Source organism: Orycteropus afer, unplaced genomic scaffold, assembly GCF_000298275.1.
Source record: "Orycteropus afer afer isolate SDZICR_OR568_19922 unplaced genomic scaffold, OryAfe1.0 scaffold00011, whole genome shotgun sequence".
NCBI lineage: Eukaryota > Metazoa > Chordata > Mammalia > Tubulidentata > Orycteropodidae > Orycteropus > Orycteropus afer.
The window spans coordinates 21,726,881-21,734,816 of NW_006921598.1; the positions used below are offsets into that span (position 1 = coordinate 21,726,881).

The following is a 7,936-nucleotide window of genomic DNA, read 5'->3' on the forward strand; positions in this document are numbered from 1 at the left end:
GCCAGGAGCTCAGGAATAGATATCCTCTGTTTAGGGTCCCTTATTAAACAACACTATGATATAAAGAATGAATTTTTTAAGACAAAAGCAAATGTTCCTATGTGATGTTGGTACAATATTTTTTCAGATTATACCATATTACAGAAGTTGCTTTCTACATATTCTACTCAAATGGCAATAACAAGATTATTTCCCTTAAATCACTCTGGCAAATATCCAAATATTTGTAAGTTTCAAGCACCTTCAAAGTGAATATGCCTTAACAAGCTAATCAAGTAAACAATTTATTAGACTAGTTGTAACGAAGTCAATCATATGATTCCAATCAGTTAATCTCTTTCTGTTAATGAATCAATTAATTATAAGAAATATTACCTTTCCATATCTATATACTACAGGGTAAATATTAAAATTTAAGATTACCTTTAACACATCTTGAAGATCTTTCTCTGGAATATCAGGAAACGCAATCTCATGATTAGGGTCAATTATGGCATGTAACTTAGAAATCTGATTAATTATGTGCTGGAATGGTGTTTTCCCATAAGTCATATAATACAAAATGCATCCTAAGGACCAAACATCACTTTTAGGACTTATCTAAGTTAAAAAAAAAAAAAAAATTGTTATTTTAACATAAAATGTAAATTAAGAACATTTTGTATCCACACACACTTGTAAGTACACACACACATATATACATGCCCTAACATTTAAAATCAAAATTAAATATCAACGAATAAATTCCTGTTTAAGGACAAAAATAAATAAATAAATAAATAAATAAATCCCAGTGAATATGCAAGGTACATGACAATGAAAATACTAGATTATATTTACATGACAAAACATCTTTTCTAGTTTGGTTATTTCAATGGTGTGATAGTTAAGGTTTAGCATCAACTTGGCTGGGCCTGGTTTTGAGTGGCTGGGCAGCTGTATGTAGTTATTCCCTATAATGAGACTGGTAATCAACTCTGTGGTGGATTCTACTCAAGCAGCTGAGTAGATGCCTAAGGGATGTGGTCTGCTTTCAGTATACAAGGAGAAGCACTTAGAAAGTTCTCGGGACCTTTTTGGCATGCTTGGACAATGCATGTAGCCAAGTCTTCATTCAGCAGCCTGTCATGTTTCCTACTGATCTTGGGACTATCTCTGGACCTGAATTAGTGGCCTGTCATGTTTTTTGGTAATCTTGGGACTGTGCTATTTTATCTGTCGACCCTGGGTTTGTCAGCCTCGGCAACCAGCAGCTGTGTGAGTGAAGATATCTCCAGCTCCAGTGGGCTGGGAGCTAGAGGCAGAGCTTTCACCCAGTCCCTAGAGCCTGGCACTTTGAATTCTGACTGCTAGCTTCCTAAACTGTAACAGAAAAAACTCTTGCTTGTTCAAGCCATCCCATTTGTGGTATTTTCTCTTAGAGCAGCACTAGAGGTAACCAAAAAAATGGCAACAAATTTCAATTTAAATCTTTCAATAAACTACTGAAACAAAACATAAATTCTTGTCAACTTACAAAAATACAAAACTGCAAAAGTTGCAAGACCTAAGCTTAGTTGTTTCTTCCAGAATCATTAGCATATAATTTAATGAGATGTATATAAATTCAAACTATGAACAGATTTTGAAAAGGTTACTTATGTCAAAACCCAAAAGCACAAACTAAAGAGCCATGCTGTCCTGGTCTTAAATCCTAGCATTATCGCTAGCTGATAATTCTATGTATCTCTGTGTTTCTCACCTCTAAAACATAAACAGTAAAAGTAGGCTGTCAGGGCACGGTGTAGTAAATTACCTGGTATGGCTTTTCTAGCCATAAGTCTTTGTAAACTCCATGGTAGAATTTGCTGTGGGCAACTGAGGACCTCCTGATTGTAAATGTTATCCACCTGGGGTATTGCTGTTGGGAATGGCACAAAGAAATGTTCTGGAAAGTTTGCTGTCTCTCAGGTGCTTAGAATTCTGATGTTATGATTGGCTAGTTTGGCCACTCTGCCAGGCTCAAAAGAAGCCCTCTTAGAGGCAGAAGTCTCTCTGATTGCTGGCTACTGGGAAGGACGTGCTGCTGAGAGAAACGCACTCCTGAGAGAAACGTGCTCCTGAGAGATACGCGCTGCTGTGAAAGAAACGCAAGAGACACGCATTGCTGGGAGAGTGGCTGAGAGAGACTGTTGGCTGAGAGAGACTGTTGGCTGAGAGATGGCGGGCTAAGAGAGACTGAGTGTGTTCCTGAACTTGAACTGTAGCCGGGCGCTTCCTTAATAAACCCCATAATCTGTGAGTTCTGTGTGGCCACTCCACTGAATTATCGAACCCAGCAGAAAGGTGGTGAGTGCTGCAGGAGGAATGGTTGGTGTCAGAGTTGGTGAAAGGGCTGGAGGGAGGCAGCATGTCTGGCCTCCCAGGAATAGACCTTGGGCTACTGATGGTAATTCTGTCTTCCTCTTGTGGGGTTAGAGGAGGTCAGGAGATGTGGCCTCCTTGCCCTTTTAGCACAGGGGTATTAAATGATATATTCATGAAATATATAGTTCAGTATAGGGAATAGTTCCTAGTTATAGAAAGTACTCAATAAATACATTAAAATGTTCATTGTATGAAAGTATTATTAGAAATAACCAAAGTAATATATAACATAATTCCTCTTTTGACTTTAAAAAGAACATGAATACAACCAAACTTGACACAGGTATAATAAACAAGAATGGCTAAATTCCTTTTTTTAAAAGATATATACCCAAATACACATTAAAACACAACAAAATCTTGTAATATATCCTCTCCACAAGAGATAAATATTAAAACAAACAAAAAGACATAGTTGAGAGGAAAAAGAAATAAACAAATGTAAACAGGAGAGATAAAGCTATTTTATATGATAAAAGGTACAATAAACGAAGAAGATATGATAGTTATGAATACCCATGCACTGAAATTCAATACAACTATATTAAGCAAAAAACTGTATAATTTTGTGGCAGAAAAATTTTATAAAGCCTTTCAAAATATGACAAATGAAAGACTTTTAAAAATACAGATAATCTGAATAACAATCACAATATGAAGGATATATGAAATATAAAGAAATTAATACTCATTAGAGATGTTAACTGAAATACCTCAGAACATAAAAAGTGATTAATTTATACAGAATTATCCATCTCATTAAATGACAAAGAAAAAACTGCTCAGATCTTATTATCTGAATCCAATGTAAAAAAACTAAAAATTAACAAATTTCCTCTTGTTCCAGTTTAAAAACCTGGAAATCAAACTGATTTCTAAATAAAACATGGATTGAAAAGAATTTCAGATTACAGGGAAATGGCAGTGACACTACAGTTTTTTAATCTCTCCAAATTCCTTAAACAAAATCAGGTGAAAAACTATACCCACATACCCCAAAATGTAAGTGAGATAGATTATAAGAACAAGACTTGCTGGTAGTGGCATTTTAAGCAGAAAGCAGTTGGACGCAATGAAGGGACCTAACAGACCTGTAACAAAAGTCCAAAGCAGTCACAGATACTCAATGGTATAAAGGACTAATTTGAAAACAGAGCTAAAGTAGGAGAGGTTCTGCTCTTTTCAATAGATTTCACTAAATAAAATAGATAAAAATTGACAGCTGAAAAAAAAAACTCTAGGGCTGCAACTCAAATCTTTTAAAAACAACCCAGAACAGAAAAAGAAACAATTTTAAAACTAAAAATGACAAATTTTTAAATTTTATGAAAATAAGAAACACCACAGTAAAACTTGTGACTAGTAGCTAATATCAAATTCAGAGTAAAATTCCACGCTTTGATGTTTTAAATTAAAAACAATAATACTAAAATGTAGTATTTAAATGCAGAAGCTAGGAAAATAATTTACCTAAAGAGAACACAAAGAAGAAATTAACAAAGATAAAACCAAGTAGAAAGCAAATAAAAGTGTAACTGATAATTGAAGCCAAGCGCTGGTTTTTAAGATCAACATACCCTCATTAATACTAACCAAGCAAAAGAAAACATTACAAATTCAAGTGCTAGGAAAAAGGTAGAAGCTAAGCAAATATTAAAAAGAAAAAAAAAAAAGGATACTTGGCATTATTTTATGTCAGTTATTTGAAGACATTTAAAAGTCACAACTTTCTAGGAAGGAAAAGATAATTTAGCAAATAAAAGCACATTTATTAAGTGCAATTCTGAGCTGGATAATGCATGAAGTGTTTTATATTCTTTCTCATTTATAAGCCCAATTTACAGATGAGGAAATTAGGCAAAGTCATTTTGCCCAACGCCAGTTAACAAAGAGGTAGAGCTATGACTTGAATAAAGAGAGCTCCCTAGGACAATACTGTGTGTTTGTATCCACTTACACAACAACAGATGTATTGCTGCACAGAAAGAATGTTACAACTTGTGAGCTGCAGGCATTCTGGAAGACAAAATGGGCCCCTGACAAAAGACACCAATGACAAAACTCATCCAGGTGGTGCCTGAAAAGCAGCCAGTGGCAGGCTCTGGTCTGGAAAAATTACGTATACCCATTGTACTCAAAAACAGAATTCACAAATAAATAAAAGGAGAGAAATAAAATGTAAGACTCAGAGAGGAAACAAAAAGGACTTTAAAGGATATAAATCTGATGTTATTTTCAGGTGTCCAAATCAGCTAATTTATTTTTAATGTTTTTCTTTAATTTTAAACTCAAAAATTATCCTAGGGGCAATTCTTATAACAGCATACTGTGAGGATCCCCATATTAAAAGTACAGTATCAACTCAATAAAGAAGGATATAACTAAATCCCATTAACAATTTGCTTAAGATGGCAAGGCAATGGCTTTTTGCAAACCCCTAAAGTTTTAGAACTTAAAGAATAACCTTCAGCTATTAGGCAAATTATTGAGAGAACAGTCCATGGCCTACCAATGCCAGATGAAAGGAACATAAACAATTTTTACAGTACCTTTGATTTTAATTTTCCATTTTCTCTTGAAGAAGACATATCTTTAATTGCTTCTGGAGGCATATAATTAACAGTGCCAACCTATTTGCCAAGTCACAGAAAACACAAGTTAATTAAAATGTTTTGTTCTATTTTTGATTTTTTTAAAATATAAATTCAGATTCTTGGAAACTTAAATGATTACAGATTTCATTATTTTTCTGAAAAATTCAAATAATTTCCAACACTGTTAAGACATATGTCAAATTTCTTCACAACATCAGTGAAACAAATATAAACTCTTGTTATAGAGGGCAATTGATAATTCTGCCTTAAAACTTGTCCAGTTTAAAGTTATATTAATGGTCATAAACTTTGAAGGACCTTGATCAGTCATTGCTGTATCAGAATAGACCTAGAATTTTTTTTTCTTTGTAATACACCAGCCAACCAACTAACCAATATACAAGCAAAAACAATCTGGTTTTCTTTCTATATACTCCCTGAGCCCATGTCCAAACAGAGATGAGATGGTCATCTAAAACAAGCAAGAGCACCTATAATATGATTATGCCACTTCATAATGCACTGATTTTATTTCTAAACTAAAGGGTTCTGCTTCAAAATAACACAGAATACTCAGAGTCTTGCCATAAAATATATCTTCAAGTTGGTTTACAATTAAATGTAAAAAAAAAAAAAAAAAAGCTATGCTTTTGATATAAAAAGTGGTAGTTAAATACAATTGTTTGAAGGGCATGCTGTCCATGTATTCCTCCAAATAAAAAGTCTAGGTTTACTCTTGGATTAAGGCAGATCCACATAAACCATTTACCTTGGTTTCAAGCAGGATTGTATTTTATTTATACTTTGGTGTCATCTCTTTAGTTTTTATGGGAACAACTTGAAGTGTCTTTGCATAAATGCTGTTGAGAACAATTTTTATTATGACATTCTCGTTATAAAAACCCACTTAAAAAATCTATTTCAAACTTAAGTGGTAGGAAAAGCTTTGCTTTTCTGGGGAAACAGAAGTTCATTATCTTATGGATAATGAAAAACAAGGAACTCCAATTCCCTCTTTGGTTGCTACAAGGAAACTCTCAGACAAATGATCAGGTTAATTTTAGATTATGATCAAGATGATTTCCAAGGTAGGTATTAATGGTTCTCTACTTCAGCTATAGGCAGATTATTTTAAATGGCTAGATATTATATTTCTACCTGATCTTGACTTTCTACTGTAAATTATATTAATCATGGTTTTGACTTTTATTTTATAGCTGTAATACATAGTTCTTATAAAAGGCTTCAAATCTTTGAGGAATGAGATAGGTAAAAATAAAGCCCCATTAATAAAATAATACTTCATTATGAAAAGGAATTGAAGTCTCCAGCATGGTTATCCATAACATTCATTAAAAATCTTACCTGAGATTCTTTAACAATACTTGTTGTATCTGGTTGCATTTGGTTTGCAATCCCAAAATCAATTAGCTTCAGCATGCCATCAACTATCAAAAAATTAGCAGGTTTCAAATCACTGTGAACAATGCCTTCAAAATAAAACCCAAATGATCAGACAATATAAAACATTCTAAAAGCAAGACATTTCACAATCTACAGGTCTTCATTTAGTCAATCCAATTAAACTACTTAATTTTTACATATTCTGCAAGCACATACCACCTGCTACGTAGTAGGCACTGTTCTAAATAGTTTGTTGGTATTGAGTCATTTAATCCTCTTAACATTTCAGTAACATTATTATTCTGACTTGTATGGGGGTTAAGAGTTCTTACCATAGCATTATGTCACTTTATAAGGCACTGACTTTATTTCTAAAATAAAAGGTTCTACTTCCAAACAACACAGAATACTTGGGATCTTGCCATGGAATAATGTATCTTCAAGCTGATTTACAGCCAAATGTTCAGCCATACTTTTGCTATAAAAAGAAGTGGTAATTAAGTACAATTATTTGATGGGCATGCTGTCCATCTAGTCCTCCTTTTTAAATTTCAGATTCAGAAACTAACACAAAAAGGTTTAAATCATTTGCTACAGACTGCATGGCCTAAGTCACAGGACCATGAATTGAACCCAGGCGTTCTGGCTTTCAGAGTCTATGCTCTTAACCAATACTTCACTGCCCCACCAGAGAGCATTCTTAAATTACACCACTAGATGGTAAGATCCTAATGCTCTTGACACCTTCATCCCTAGGGTCCTGATGTTGATTTCTGGGGAATTATTGTCTAACTTATACAAAGGTAAACTTAAGGAAGAGATACAATTATCAAGGTTTATGGTTGAAAAAAAGAAAAGAAAAGAAAAAGGTTAGGGCAAAGGCTGAGAAGCCCTAAAAAGAACTGTTGTTGTTGTTAGGTGCCGTCGAGTAGTTTCCGACTCATAGCAACCCCATGCACAGCAGAACAAAATACTGCCCGATCCTGCACCAGCTCCACGATCCCTGCTATACTTGAGCCCATCATCGCAGTCACCGTGTCAATCCATCTCGTTGAAGGCCTCCCCCTCTTTCGTCGACCCTTCACCTTACCAAGCATGACATCCTTCTCCAAGGAATGGTGCCTTCTGACAACATGACCAAAATAGGGGAGACAAAGTCTGGCCATTCTCGCTTCCAAGGAGCATTTCTGGTGCACTTCCTCCAGGACAGATCTGTTAGTTCTTTTAGCAGTCCATGGTACTTTCAGCATTCGTCACCAGCACCACAACTCAAAAGCATCAACTCTTTTTGGTCTTCCTTATTCATTGTCCAGCTCTCACATGCATACGAGGCAATTGGAATATCATGGCTTCTGTCGGGCACACCTTAGTCCTCAAGGAGACATCCTTGCTCCTCAGCACTTGAAACAGTTCCTTCACAGTTGATTTTCCTAATGCTACACGTCGTCTAATGTCCTGACTGCTGCTTCCATTGGCATCGATTGTAGAACCAAGCAACGTGAATTCTTTGACAACCTCAATCTTCTCTCCAT

At 34.9% G+C, this 7,936-nt stretch overlaps 1 protein-coding gene across 1 annotated transcript in view; it reads right to left on the reverse strand.

Moving 5' to 3' along the window:
* Nucleotides 1-7,936, reverse strand: part of TTK (TTK protein kinase) — a 58,115-nt gene that overhangs the window by 15,266 nt on the left and 34,913 nt on the right. The gene's annotated exons all lie outside the window — the stretch shown is intronic.